Source organism: Mya arenaria, chromosome 4, assembly GCF_026914265.1.
Source record: "Mya arenaria isolate MELC-2E11 chromosome 4, ASM2691426v1".
Lineage (NCBI taxonomy): Eukaryota > Metazoa > Mollusca > Bivalvia > Myida > Myidae > Mya > Mya arenaria.
In genome coordinates this window covers 7,302,796-7,319,733 of record NC_069125.1, presented here as the reverse complement: position 1 = coordinate 7,319,733, position 16,938 = coordinate 7,302,796, and the positions used below count along the sequence as shown (strand labels likewise).

The following is a 16,938-nucleotide window of genomic DNA, read 5'->3' as shown; positions in this document are numbered from 1 at the left end:
CTCGTTTAATATAACTGTAAATAATTTCGCAAAGCAACTGATCAACGTAATGCCACTTTAATTATTTGGATCCGACTGATCGCCTTTTTATATACAGGGATTATTGCACCGTTAGCCCAGGACTTAGGGAATGTTTTCATATCAATAATGGTATTGAAAAATAAATGTAAGGCTTAATCAAAATCGGGACACTGGCTTTAAAATACTCATACAAAATATCAATGGAACATGCCTCGTTATTTCCAAGTTTTCTAAACGCCTTCAATATTTCTTCTTCACTTATATATCTATCCAAACAGCCAAAGGTGGGTGAATTGCTATCATTATTTCTATCAAAATCAGATAAAAAATCAGAGCTAAAATCCTCGTTATCATTCTGCAAACCAGACATAAGCCCTTGGAAATATACCTTAAAATCCTCATTTGAGATACTATCGCCGGTCTGACTTTTGGCTTTTAATTTAAAAATCTTCCAAAATTCCCTCGGTGATTTTCTACGCATTTCATTCATATGTTTACTACGCTGTGAATGGAATAACATCTTAGACTTCTACATTGATATTTATAATCTTTCTTTGCTCGTAAAACCCATTCCCTTCCCTCATTGGCCAAACATTCCTTATAAACTATAAGCTTTTGTTTGCAATCGTCATCATACCAATCTTTTTTATTTGGGTCAACTTCGTTAAAAAAGTACGATTGGGAATGTTCGACTGTTTTTCAAAATATTTATTGCCTTTATTCAAAGGTACTCTGTAAATATAGAAGTTAACGTATCGATGTTACATGCATCATTGATTTTTGCAGTTAGATCTCTCTCAAGGCAAAGTAAATCTGTTGATAGGTCTTCAACAAAATTAGCCTGGAGATTAGGATCCCATTTATAAAAGGTACCTCTATTTTCAGTCAACCCCTTAAACTTCGTATTAATTTTAATAGAAAATTCCACAGGCGCGTGATTAGAGAAAACGTTAAAATCTCCAACTTAAAAACCGGCCAATAAATCAAAATTATCTAATGACGTAAGTAAATAATCTACTAAACTTTGTCCGTTATGTGTCACGCACGTGAAATTCCCGGGGTCATTGAATAGACGATCATTTACATTACGTGTATTTGTAGCCTTACAAAGATCAAGCATGCAATCTCCAAAACGATTCGATGTAAAATCACGTGATCGCCTAGGCGTGGGAAAATCTATCTGAATTACGTCATCGTGGTCAATACTACGATCAAGCTCTATGTAATCTCTTTTTGACCAACTCTACTATTTGTATCGCCAGTAATGAAAACCCTACCAAGTTGAGAGAAATGTGTGATATCTTGCTCTAATTGCATAAATAGATCAGCATCATAAATATCATGCACAGGGCTTGATTCAGGGCTTATATAAATTGAGCACAAATAGATCGGTGATTCGAGGTTAAAAAATGTTTTATCGAATTTTACCCATACTATACAATCAATATCATTTCGAACTACAGATACACCTTTTATAATACTATCTTTTATATAAATAATAATACCTCCACTAGACCGTTTCGCTCTGCGGTTTTGAAATCTTCTAAAAGAGTGAATTGGTTTAATATAGTTTTTTAACTCGATATTTGATTTTGAATTAGTCCATGTTTCACTTAAGCATATGACATCATAACTAGAATTAAAATCAACAAACTCGCGTGATGTTCGTTTCTCCGCACTTAATCCTTTAATGTTCCATGATAAACATCTGAGAACACTTTCACTGTTTTCCTAGTCACTTTCTTTATAAAGTTTCTTGTCCATAAATAGTTTGTCGACTTAGAGGTAGGCGTCCTTTTGTTGTTTTCGGGCTTCGATCATGATGGGTATGAGTTTCCTGCGTTTCTCCATGACCTCGCGGGGGTACTGCTCGGATATACCAAATTTCGTTCCCTTTAATTGTTTGGCGGCCTGGCGGACGCGCTCGCGATCGGGGTATAGCAAGAACTTTGCGACAATGGGGCGAATCTTGCCGTCCTTACGACCTCCAATCCTGTGGGCGCGATGAAGTCCTATGTCTGTCGCGTTTTGGAGTTTCAGTTTGTCTTCAATAAAGGACAGTACTGTACGCTCACAATTTTCATCATCGTTCTCGGGAAGCAGGACTTTTCAACCCCAAGACTTTTCAACCCCTTCTCAAAACGAAGACTTTTCAACCCTTAGACTTTTCAACCCCTATTTTAAAGACTTTTCAACCCCTACCTGTTTGGACTTTTTAACCCCTAAATCAAAGACTTTTCAACCCCTAGTTGAAATATTTTGATAGCCATATTAAAGACTTTTCAACCCCTATATCAAAGACTTTTTAACCCCTATTATTTTTGTTATAACCTCAACTAAAGGTGTTATGAAGCCCCTTAATCCCTTAGGAATTTATGACCATGTCACACATGTTGCCCATTAATGAATGTGCGACCTTCATTCCATTCTTTTTTAATTGCATTTATGAAAAGACAATACAATGCTTATAGCATTTTATTTACATATATTTACCACTTTATAATAGAATGTCCTTACTTTTTTTAAATTGAGAAATAAAAAAACGTGGATCTACTATGTTCTCATAATCAAAGCTCTAAACTGATTTAATCAGCAAGGTGAGAAAAGCAACTTCCTGTCAAAATCCTATCTTTTGTAAAACAATAAACTGGATTCACACCTCAATCAAGATAACAATATTATCTGACAGCAGGTGTTATTAGATATTATTTAGTCTAGCAAAAGAGGAAATACTTAAAAAAGTAATTAATTATGAATCAAGTTTTACTGAAATTAGAGCATATTTTTTTGGAATTATTTTTACCGCCTGTGCCTTGCAAATTGGGAAAAAAGACGACTTTGGGAAAAATACAAATCAGGCCAAAACAGCTAATATAATGGCAAATATACAGGTTTTAACTTTTTATTCATTCATTATGCTGTGAAAGAGTAAGTCTTGTCAAGATTTTGTTTATATTTCAAGAAATTCATAGCTTTTTTATTCATAAACGGAATCTGCATATATCAAATTGGGAAAATATGATAAAACTTGGGGGAAAATGGACAGTTTTTCGCAAGGGGAAACAGCATTTTTAGAAGGCAGTAAATTGCACCAAAAATCACTGGATCAGAATGTGTGTCTATTTCCTCGATTTTTTTATCAGGCGAAACACTTTAGGTCAAGAGTAAGGGTAATTCCCACGAGGAAAAAACGTAGCTTTTAGAGTATTGCCAATATTGTTAACATTCCATGGAAAAGCAGCTTGGAGGAGGGGTCGGGGTGGTAAGCCTATTTACCCTCGCCATCGGGTAATACCCATTCGTCGAGTACGCTAAAGTGTGCATTAAATCTACAAAAAACTAAAGAGTTTATTAATTCGGCAACAGTTTTTATAGCGTGAATGCAGTTTGAACTATATAATTTACATCAACTACTACACAGTACATGGATCTTTGGACCTTACAGGGGGGATGACTTATTAACCCTCGAAATCGGGTTATACTCATTCGGCGAGCACGCTACGTTTTACAGTATTTCTACAGATTTAATAACATTTATAACATCTCGCCTTTAATCGTAGCGTGGGTGCTTTGGACTGTATATATATAAATAATCCTACACAGTATGTACAAATCTCTGGTTAAAATTTAATATTTAAATAATGTTTTAAGAATCTATCACATACGCATTAAAATCGAACACTTCAAATACATCATCAATGTGTGTATACGTGATAAATTACGTCATAAATGCTACGTCGGAAGGCAATATTTTGCTTCGAATGAAGACTTAAAACGAAAATATCTTCCTTATTTCTTCACCATTTGCGATGAAACATAGCCCAGTCTACGCCTCTTAAGGAGCCCCGCCTTCGATCTTTTACCAGAGTTTGATTGAGAGTTTAGTTTCTTCAAATACTTCGACAAACCTTTTCACAATACGGCCGTCTGACGGAGCACTATCAAAACATTATTTTGGAAACAGGTTTGTCGAAGTGTTTGATTAAACTATTTACCTTATCAAACTTCGGTAATAAAACGAAGGCGGGGCTCTTTAAGCGGCATAGACTGCCCTTCGTTTTATTAAAAATGGTGTAGTAAAAGAAAAATTATCTTTGATTCAAGTCTTTATTTTAAGCAAAATATTGCCTTCAGACGTAGCATATATGACGTCATTTATCACGTGGTATACACACACTGATCATGGACCTTACAAAAAGTAGACCGAATAAGTGGTACATGTAAATGAAGTTGTAATATCAACCCTGACACAGAAGCTGCATAAGGCTGAACCCTTTCAAGGTGCTACAAAGGCCTATTGTTTGGCTTCACCAATGAACAGTTTGGCAGCTATGTTTAAACAAAGTGATTATTTATCATGAGATGTTACTCCGCTGAAGATTAGGCATCTGTTTGAGACAACATGAACTAATTGATTATCGAAAATTCTGTATAAACTTAGGTGACAAAATGTATTATTACAGAAGTAAAGTAAATGGAACAACTCGGACTATTTTCCTCGTTGTGTTGGCGTCAGGCAAGGAGACAGTTTATCTCCTTACTATTTTCATTCTTTGTAAATGATTTGCATCGATATTTTCTAAATAGCTTTGTTGTAAATGGTATTGTTATTGATAAACATGAACATGATTACAGATTAATTGATTATATTTAAGTTATTTGTACTCCTTTATGCTGACGATACTGTTATATTGTCTGAATCTCCTATAGATTTACATAATGCACTATGCCTGTATGAGAACTATTGTTTACAGTGGAATTTAACTGTGAATACTTTAAAAACTAAGGTTGTCATTATCCCCAGAGGTACATTTAGATTAAATCATTATACGTTTTCATTATGTAATGATAATATAGAATTTATTATGGAATATAAATATTTAGGTGTTGTTTTTTTGGCTAGAATTGGTTCGTTTTGTAAAACAAAGGACTATATTGCAAAACAGGCAACAAAGGCAATGTTCCGTTTGCTTAAGAAGTCAAAATATTTTTGCTTATCTATTGATTTACGAATATTATAGAATTTGTACCACTAAATTCTTAAACCTATATTACTATAGCGTTGTGAATGTTAGGAATTTGGTTACAAGTACACACTCGAAAAGGTTCTATTGAATTTCTAAAATGTATTTTCAAAGTAGTACGCCCTCATGTTTGATATATGGTGAAACGGGTGTTAAGCCTTTGTAAATAGATAAAGATTCACGTATGGTCAATTACTGGTCTTACTTGATCGTTCCATCTTTTCATAAACTCTCAATCTCAGTATACAACGTCACATTTAGTAAATTCCTGTTTTCTACACATGTCAGAGCTAATGACTTCAAATGGATTAAACATATTAAGAATATCTTCATCATATGTGGTCTTATTAATGTTTGGCAAAGCCACGAATTTTCAAGTAAAAATGGTCAAAAAAGAGTGTTGAGCAGACACTGTCTGATTTGTTTTTAAACGAATGGTACACTACTGTGAGCTCTTCAAGTAAATATGACAGTTATAGATTGTTTAAAGAACAGTTCGAATTTGAAAACTATCCTGTTAAAACACCGCAAAAATTATTGAATCATGTAAGATGATTTGGAACAAGAAACAATCATTTTCCAGTTGAAGTAGGTAGTTGGAGGAATTTAAATGACAGAAATTGTGATTCTAACCGTATTGGTGATGAATTTCGTTATTTGTTAGAGTGTAGTTATATCAATAACAAAAGACGACGCTTCATTGATAACTTCAATTTTCGAACACCATATATATTGTCATTTAAACCTATTATGGAATAAAATCCAGATTGTATTATGTTCTTAAAGTTGTGTTAATTAATGAAATACATCATTAGCAAAGTTTACTTTAGAATATAATGTATTTCTCTTTATGCCATGATGTTAATTAATATTTTATGGTTAAAGTCAATTTTCCAAAGCCTCTTTATGTAAATAATCAAGTTTTAAAACAATGCCTGAGAGTTTTTATATCATCGCTTTGTCTTGGTCAATCACCTAGATATGTGTTTCATAACGTTTATTAAATTGGGAGTGGGGGTAAGCTTATTTACCTTCTCCAGCTTGTTGTACCCTTTCGGCGAGCACATAATTATTGAAATGCAGGATGCTAGTTGCATACGATATTGATAGATGTGAATGACAGCCAATGTGTCACAGTGGGCAAATTGTCAAGAACTTTATTAAAGTTAACGACGTTGGTAATGTAATCGTTGTTAACTTTCAAATCTTGCCTGCTTTGGAAGTTAAGTATTTGCACTCGTGATCTACACTATTTCTAGTTCAATTTTAGTTGAATGTTTTAGCTGTATTGTATTCATTTATACATGTGAAAAAATGAACAGATACTCTACGTTTAAAAGTTAACACAGACACGTTCTTAAAATCAGAAGAGTCGTTTACGACATTTCACTTTTAAACTAGTACTGGAAGGTTTGCTAATTTTTGCATGAATCACTTTCCACGTGTTATCACTTTCTTCGTGTGATACTCTATGTTATCATTCCGAATTTGTACATTGTACACATATCTGTATGACGTAATGCACACACCTACACTTACTTGTAAAAGAAATGTTTCCCAATCTAAGGCTGAAGATAGTTGTTATTCAAATACAGTATAACCAGCGATTATTTTAATATCTCGTGTAAGGAAATCAGTGTGTTTACTATTTAAATGCATACTCCGGAAAACTTACAGGTATCCCTGAAATTTATTTCCGGGTTACAAAAATGCAAATTTCTTTTTTGAAATAGCTGCAATCATCAGAAAGCCCCAAGACATTGTTGATTGGACAGTTCGGATTAATTTGACTCACGAACATCTGATAAAACATTCTTTCTGAAAATGCTCAGCTCCTATTTAAAGCTTTTCATGTTGCAACAGATATATTGATCATGCTTGTTTTTGACTTCAAAACATAATAGAAATTGATTTTATCAAAACATTTAAAATTTTGGTCCTTCAGTCGGTTTTTGCATCGCTGCCGACCCAACATATGTTTTTTTTTCTGATTTTGTTTCGTCTTTTTTTTTTAAAGTTTAAAAACTGCGGTGTCTACGGATACGTGTTTACACACCGAACTCGACATGATACAGGTCATCAAAAATCGTTTTATCGTAATATTCCATTATTATATACCTACCTATTTAATTATTCCCTTTTATTTTGCGGTTTCAATTTGTTTTAAATTTACCGCCATCTGTCAAATGCGCGTATGAATTCGAATGTGTTACTTAGTTTTGTGTAATGAAGTCAAGGAAGGCTACTACAACGAAACGAAGTCAGAAGTTACAGAATTCACTTCACTGAGCAAAATAAGTACAAAATATTTTATGTTTTAGCAAAATTAACAAATAGCTAATACGAAAACAATTATTAAATGTCACAACACACAAAAACACAACGACAAAAAGCGAAACTTATTTTACGATTATACACTTATCGTAATTTCTTGTAGACGCAATGCGCAATTTTTAACAAAGTCAATATTCGTTGGATATTTTGACGATCATAATATGCAGAATTGAGGACTCTCCATTGATAAGGACTATCCACTGGAAACAGTTGCCAAACGCAAAGAGCTATGACCCATTAACAATGATCTTCGTAGTACACATGGCCCAAGGAAAGCCCAGTTCTTAGTTCCAGCAATAGCCAGCCTAACAACAACTGCAGCCGACCTTTCTGGCAAAAATAATGTAAAAAATACATGTACATACACCTCAACCCACCTCCACTTCTATGAATGGCAGTTGATTGTGCAGTCACACGTCCAGAGCTCACAGTGAAGTCCGACTTATCCGAAGCACTCCTACATCCAAACGAATCACCATCACAGACCAACACTGAAGAACAGAATTCCCAATCAAGTTCACCACCCATGTAACATATCATCGACCCTATTTTTCATAAACTGAAAACTATTCATGTCCCCCGTTAAGTTACGCCTTGTGGTAGATCAAGGTCAGTTTCAACAGGTAAACCAAGCAGAGAACGAGGACTGAGGGCATCAACTTATCAGTACGCCTCTCGTATAGAAATAAACATGGATCAATCCAAAAATAGATCACCAAAATCCACAAACTCCAAAAATTAAAAGAAATAGGACAGCCATGGGAAAAACCGACTTTGTATATGTTGTATGCATGTGAATATCACCAGAAAAGGAGAGGATTATATTTTACCATAGAACAGAGGAAAGCGAATTGGATAACTGGATATAGTGTGTACTGTGATGACATAATTGCTGGTCACATCTTCTTATCGACCCCCATGGTGATCAGTATATGGCCCCCATCTCCTCATTCATTTCATCGCAACCCCCGCCGTCGTCATTTCCCTACATGCAGTCCCCGCTAGAGGCTACGACATCGCCCCGTCCGCTGATTAAGGCTTATTTTTAGCAATTGTGAATAAACTTGGCGAAATTGAATCTTGGCAGAAAACGGTGGAAACCAAACTAAATAAACTTGACAAAATTGAACTGGACGTGAAAACTATTTCTGCTTAAGTGTTTCAAGTTGAAGCTAGTGTGATTTCTTTAGAACCCAAGGTGAATGTCACCGACTTACAAGTTGAATGAAATTGAAGCAAGCCGAAGTTTTGATAGCCAAACTTGCGATAAGTTAAAAACAAATTCAACAATGTTGAAAAACCTATAGTTGACCAAAAAGATAAGTAAGTAAGTTTGTCTGAGGGAATAAATTCTTTTAAGCATTTAAATTCTCAGTTAAATGAAGATACTATTGATCTACAATCCCGCTCGACAACCTTTTATTGTTCAACATCACCGAAAAAACTCAGCTGATCTGCGAAAGACGGAAAAATGTGTTACTCAAAATATAACATTTTGTGTACCAATTATTTGCAAGATTGTAAACATTATTTTATCTTATGAAGAGTATTAGTTTTTATTTAATAAAATTCTGGTGATCCGTCTTAAATTGATCACCCATATGGAACTTTTAATTATTACAATAGATAGCAAGTTTAATGGTAACAATTTGTATTGTTTATAATAGAAATTTAAATGTTAAATACATGACGTTGAAAATAGTGAAACAGTTTCATATCTTATTTGATATGAAGGCTGATACATATGCAGTATCAGAGTGTGATATACTTTCAATTTGGAATTAACTGGATATACTTGATACAATTAAATATACTGTTAACGTTCTTTTGAACAAAGAATGCCTCGCTTGTGTTGCGACCTCACTTTGGGCTCATGAATGTGCAAATCGGTTTGATATAGCATGTTAATGAATTTTAAATTATGACCATAATTTATTGCAACATCGAAATATACATATTATATTCCGAGCTCTGTATGTGAATCACATCGTCCTCGAAATATCAAGGTTGTTTATGCAATATCGAAAGACAGCGAAATATATATTCTACAGTAAATAAGATGTGATATATTGAGCAGAGAATACAGAAAGCCCTTCGAACATTAATCATTTATTCTAATTTTCTTGACATAGCCGTCCAATCGTTCATCTTGCAGTCCGTTTGTCGTATTTGAGCCGGTTACCGCGGCATAAAAGACGATATTAGCTAATCAAATAATATTGTAAATCGAAAACCACAAGGAATTCTAGTATATATGGCTATTAGCCTTACAATAATGAACATTACATGTTTAAAGGGGCATATGAAGTACGCTTTCGTGCTTAAGATCTAACTTTACCAATGATGATGGTTTTCTATATGGTCTGCCGCGTACAATGGCTACATTACTGCTTGGCACTATAGCAGTCCCCACGCGCTTTTAAGGAGGAAGGTTGGAAAATGACTCTCACCAGTGGAATGCGTGTAAAGCTGAAGAAAATAATTCAGATTCGGAAATGCTATTGTGTTACAGCAATAATCATATCTAAAACGTTACACGAACGCAAATAGACAATGAACATGATGCAGCTTAATCATCACCGAGGAAGGCTCTGGGCCCAGCTAAGCATTACCAGGTTTGACCTTGAAATACATCAAACTAAACTTTCGACGTGTTTGTAAGATCTGTGTTTATATGTTAAGCTACGCATTTTATATATTTGTATTTTTTTTTTTCAAATACATTACGTGGGATGATACAAACTCACATAGTATTTTGCTATAATTAATGCATTTACAAATAAGACACGTAATATGAAATCGGAACGTTCATGTGGAAACATGATATGAAATCGCCGCACCATCCATTGATATAGCCATGGTAACACACAGGCGGCGCACGCGTTTATAACGTTATATGAAACCTTATTGCATTTCAAATTACAAACAAAGTACATAAGCTAAAACCGCCAAACGTTGACGCATTACGGCATATATATGATATAATCAAATATCAACCAAATGAATTTGAATTTTAGATATAGAACTAAACAACCTTAATATCGCTGTGGTATCAATAATTTTTACCTAGCTATGGAGTCATCTGATTGACTAAAAATACAGATCGTAATCAAGTTGTGTAAATATCTTAAACGCAAACACAGACTGAGGAAATGATAAGGGAGACGCGGATAAAACTTCCGTCGGACGGTTTCTGGTTTTCAAATTGTATTAGCACGTTTCCGAAAAGGTGTCATAGCTGAAGGTTAACGCAAAGCAAACTTTTTATTTATTATGAACTGAGAAACATGAATACCGAGCTTTTGTCACTATATTAACAGTTTCATCTTTGACGGGGAAAACAAATTAAGCGCCTTTTATTCGTCTGTGTTGACATGTCGTTTACTCTTTTCATTTAAGCAATTAAATTGATCTAGGTTAACCGCTTAAATAAAAAAAAAAAAATTAGTCTGATAATTTATTGATGAGCTACTCAGAATGTGAAACTACAATATAATTTCCATGCTGTTCTACCCTTTAACGTGTGTCACAATTGTAAACATTGCCGATGGGAAATAGCATCTAAACAGTTGTATAGCGAATTAAATATTTTGTCCACATCGCTTGTATTAGGCAAAGTACGATTGCTATCTCATCTGATATGAAGGCTGTTTTACTTGCAGTATCAGTACGTGAACTCTGATTTTTCTTTTTTACAGACTTTTAAATTGGACTAATTTATCCTTTTATGTATGATATATTTCAAGAAAAGCTTAGTTAATATTAATCTTCTTTAAGAACATATACTATATTTTCTACGTCTGCAAGTGTTTGGGATCATTTCGTTTTAAAAAATGGCCATATAACTAAAAAAATATTAGACATAATAATTATCTAATTGATGTTTCTGTTTGATTGATCTCATGAATTGTACTATATTAAATAAATACATTAATCTGTATGCACACATATTTGAATACCTTAAAATAAACGATGTCGGATAGTTGTCTATGTATGACTGTATTATACATATGAGGAGGCACTGTTGCTCCGGCTGGACTCATTCATATTGAGGTGATATCTGTATCTGGTCGGAATCTTCTAGTTCATATGCTTTAGTTTTTTACTCTTCATTGTTTTCAAGTTGATGCATGATTTTTATACAATGCAAATAAATGTGCTGTCTTAACATTCAACAATCGTTTACATCAATGTCACTTTTTCCATCTGGGCAATGAACTTATCAGTGAATGTGATGCTTATACACATTTGGGAATAATTTGCAACTCCACTTTGTCATCGACAAGCTCCATAAAGGCTGCGTGTATCAAGCTTCGTGGCATGTACCTCAACATCTGCAACAGTGGAATTCATCCGAAGTCGATGTCTCCATTAACGTTGAAGACTGTTTATGAGAGTTGTCGTATTGCCTAAATCTCTGTATGGTTGCGAGACATGGTACTTTTACTCGAAATCAGATATACAAAAGCTCAAAACAGCTCATAGGTATTGCTTTAAACATATGCAGAAAATAAAGCTGAACACCAGTAACCAATTTGCATTTAGTGCGCTGATGATTCGCCCTATCGAAGTGATTATAGACTATAGAAAACTTACATTTTTGGGCCAATTATGTCGACTGCCGTCTAAATATTTGGCTAAGGAAATATTTAACCATAGACTTGTCAAGTATCTCCATTGTGACAAACAGACTGTCGGCTTCGTTCCGGACGTATTTCATTTATTGATGAAATATTCATTATATAAATACATAGTGTCTTACGTGGACTACGGTACATTCCTCTCTTCCTACGCTTGGAAAAGTATTCTCTAAAATAAGGTGCTGGAAATGGAAAGGCAAAAAGTGTTCGACTCTGTGCTCCAACTTAATTCATGGTGGCTCACCCCAAACATAATCACATCGGGGAAATATTCAAATTTATGGTTAGCGGCAAAGGCACCTCCAAGACTACTGTCAATGTGCTCATTTCTAATGAATTTAGGTGCCTCATTTATGACGAGACAATACTCTCGCAACTGTGAAATATGTCACATTAGTTGTGAAAGCCTGCCAGAACATAGCATGTGCTACTGTTATAAGGTCGATCATGTGAGGAACATGTCATTGACCTTAAAGGTGTGGTTAATTTTAGAAAGTTCATGACTCTAAGCGGGAGAGAACAGTGCCTCAATATATTGAACATTTCTGCAGAAATGTCAGATATGAAATTACCAAGTTGGGATTCAGCAAAGGTGCTTAAAACATGTTTGAATTTGCGTAGTATAACCTGGGCTTACACATAAAGGCAGTGCATATATCGCCTCTAATGAAGGCTCATTTGTGAACAATGAAATATTCATCCTTATGTTGCATTTCGTGTTGCTGTTGTTGTTATTACTTCTTTAAATGCTCAATGACTGTAATAACTGCTATTTTTATTGACTACTCATCTGAACATTTAGTCTTAGTCTGCAATACTATTGATTCAATATACAGAAATCTTGAGGATATATACGAGCAATAATAACTCGAAGCATGTAAGGTAATACAAAGAACTTCAAATGTTTTTACTCTTATAAACAAAAAAAAGCTTCTCACATTTGTATTTCCATATAAATCAAATCGTTTAAATTTGATTCTCCTTATGCAGTATGGAATTTAGAATTTCGCTTTCGTCTCTAGGTTCCAAAAACCTGCAATTATGAACAAATAAACCAAACACCTCGGGCAATTACTCAGTTATATCTTAGTTGTGATAATTGACTAGTTATCTTCACTGACCTTGCACATATATAGGTGTATTCATCCTTCAAATTTAAAAACACCATTTCATTTATTTTGTATGTTTATATCTTGTCCAATGTTGTGTTTATAAAACCATGCATTATTTGACATTTGTATTGTACTTTGCTACCAACTAAACCTGCTGTATATATGTTATGCTCTCTATGTATGGAGGAAATAAAAGATCTATCTATCTATCTATCTATCCATCCATCCATCCATCCATCCATCCACCATCCATCCATCCATCCATCCATCCATCCATCCATCCATCCATCTATCTATCTATCTATCTCTATCCAAGAGGTGACCCACATTTTGAGACAAGTGTGAGGTTGGGTGGTCATCCTCTAGTTTAATCCCGATTAACCTCCTGTTTCGATGACAGTTCAAAGGCGCACCCCAAATTTGGAACAAAGTGAGATTTAGTGGTCATCCTCTAGTTTAACCCGCAGTGACCTCGTGTTTTGATGACAGTTCCAATGCGTGACCCCAATTTTGTCACAAGTGTGCGGTTGAGTGGTCATCCTTTAGTTTAACCCCCAGTGACCTCGTGTTTTGAAGACAGTTCCAAGGCGTGGCCCCAATTTTGGGACAGGTGTGAGATTTAGTGGTCATCCTCTAGTTTAACCCGCAGTGACCTCGTGTTTTGACGACAGTTCCAAGACGTGAACCTTATTTTGTCACAAGTGTGAGGTTGAGTGGTCATCCTCTAGTTTAACCCCCAGTGACCTCGTGTTTTGATGACAGTTCCAAGGCGTGACCCCAATTTTGGGACAGGTGTGAGGTTGAGTGGTCATCTTCAAGTTTAACCCCCAGTGACCTCGTGTTTTGATGACAGTTCCAAGGCGTGAACCCAATTTTGTCACAAGTGTGAGGTTGAGTGGTCATCCTCTAGTTTAATCCCCAGTGACCTCGTGTTTTGATGACAGTTCCAAGGCGTGACCCCAATTTTGGGACAGGTCTGAGGTTGAGTGGTCATCCTCTAGTTTAACCCCAGTGACCTCGTGTTTTGATGACAGTTCCAAGGCGTGAACCCAATTTTGTCACAAGTGTGAGGTTGAGTGGTCATCCTCTAGTTTAACCCGCAGTGACCTCGTGTTTTGACAGTTCCAAAGCGTGAACCCAATTTTGGGACAGGTGTGAGTTTGGACGCAAGTCATCCTCTAGTTTAACACCCATTGACCTCCTGTTTTGATGACCATTCCAATGCGATGACCCCAAGATTTATTGATATACAGTCATGTTGATGCGTGTGTGGTCTTTATGGGTTGTACGTTGTTTGTCTGTCGTTCCATGTCTGCTAGGCATTGAGCCTTTAAAATGGACCTTTTGGCTACTCTGTCATTTAAATTCTCATTTTATTATACCTATTGTAATGTTTCTTTTACATTGCAAAACAATACAATAATTGTAACTGCTAAATGTAATTTGTAACCATACCTCTACCGAGAAAAACGTACATTAGAATGCATAATTACTCAGAAAACCTTAGCATAGGTAAATTTATGAGCTGAAGCGGTGCTTAAGATATTCTAATTATATATTTATAAAGTCAAGATTTTAAGCCACTGTAATTTAACAGTAGCAAGGACTTTTATTCCAGTGTATTAGAGGAGTACATGTCTAAAAGAATCGTTCACTGTTTCTTATGTATCTTACGGGTTTACCCGACTTTAGTTTTAGAAGGTCGCGTACCTGAAGTTATATTACATAATTTTTAATATTATTTGGTTTTGTTTATACTTCATTGCCTTCTAGTTAAAGCCTTCCTCGATATATAGCTTTTGGTATGCAATCATTAATATTGTAGGTGAAGGTTCAAACCGTACTTGAATAACGAATGTTTTAAAACGAAAGACAGGATATAAGTAAGAAGGGTTGTTTCAATAATGATAGAATTCAACAAATGGTTTACACGGAAAAATCGCCCAACGAATGCACGGAAGACACAATGGTACATTTATCATTTATTCTTGCTTCCTTGACATGTATCAAATTGTTGATTTAGCAGTCCGCCTGCCGTATATATTCTATGGCCTTTGTTTGTGAAATCTAACACGGAATCTAAATAATCCAGGGCCAATTTTTCTGCCCAGCTTACATCCCACAGTTTGTCAATAAATCCACAATGGCCGCCCTGATTTGTAGACACCAAGATATGAGAATAGTGCTTGCAAAGTTCATATGGAATGTTCATTTTGGAATAAAATGGATCGTCTAGACTATTCATAAAAAGCAAGGGAACGGCGATTTCGTCTGCGTCCCTGAGGGGATTATTGCGCTCTATAAAATCATCTATGGTCGAGATATTGTACAGTTTGGAATATAATAGTTCTTCGAAGCGTTTGAAAGACCAACATTTAAGGAGTTCATGAAAATTTAGAATTTTTGAAAGCGTTTTTGAGTGATCACTTAGAATGAACTTAAATTTCAACATGTAAAACATATCGTAAATTCCCTGAATGCCTTTTGAGATCCTCTCAGGGCTATCGAAGCACGCTGATATACAGGCTGAAGCACAAATATTTGCCGATGATCCGAATTCACCGAGATAAGACAGCATGATAGAACATCCTGTTCCATATCCAACCATTGAAACCAAAGCTTTTGGAAAACGCCCGTGGATATATTTCACTACTTCACGCATATCGTACGGATCACCGGTACTTAAAATCTTTTCTGTTGTTAGCACCGAGTTTCCAAACCCTCTTGGATTAAACACCACTGGTCTGAAACCTTTATGGGCAGCTAGGCTACACATATTTGAGACATCGTTTGCGCTCGCTGTTAATCCAGGAAGCATAATCAACACTGCACACTGTTTTCTTTTGTAGACTGAAACATGCAAAGCCCAGTCAAGCGCAACAATACCGCGGTCTTTCATTTGTAAGTATTCTCTGTCGAACGCCTTAGAGCTATTTGGAATTAAATACGACACTATCGTTTGCACATGCCCGTTCCTCAAATACCACGGTGGATCGAATTTGCGGTTCATCAGTCGGCATTGCTTTAAAAGATGGGATGCCAAAGCCGATTCTTTAGAGTACAGTTTTGGGATAGTCGAAGATGGTTTCATGAAAGACTTGACGTAAATGAAACCACTAACAATTATAGTTCCAAAGATAGCCACAATAACTGGAATCGATGTAATCCCTGAGTAAACAGCATAAAACATTTTGCAACTACACTATTTTCAACGGAGGGCGCACGGGAAAGTGTCGATATAAGTTCTGGTAAATATTTGATCCACAAAGTGAGGTCAATTAAATTATTTAATCTTGTTCTCGAATATATCACTGGTATATATCTTACATCTATATCCCGGGACGTTTTCATATCCACTTGTTCGCCGCCCTGTCACTCATACTGCGCCCTCCATTGCTGATTAGATAAAATGCCTTGATGAAGCGATTTGCTTCAGGGTGCCTTTCACACAACCACAATATGTTCTCATGGCTTCATTGCGTTGTTAAACGAACCAGCGGTCACTATTAAATGACATCGCGCGAATGCGAATTAATATCCATACACTTTACTTTGTGATATTTTATCTTATTTACTCCAAATTTGAAAGAATTTCGTGCTCTCGTTCAAAAACACATCAATTAACATAATTTTATGTTTGGTAATGTGAATTTACAGTATGACTTTATTACCAAGAACTATATGATATCCATGCCTCCTCTGTACGTAACAATGTAACAAAGAAACGGATTTCAATATTTAAACGAAAACAAAATTACATATTTAATGTCTATATGTAATTTCTTTCAAATTTGGAGTAAATAAGAT

The 16,938-nt window shown here is 35.3% G+C and overlaps 1 pseudogene; it reads right to left on the bottom strand.

The window, feature by feature from the left end:
• Positions 1-15,137: 15,137 nt before the first annotated feature.
• Positions 15,138-16,321, bottom strand: LOC128229800 (protein ABHD15-like; annotated as a pseudogene).
• Positions 16,322-16,938: the final 617 nt, after the last annotated feature.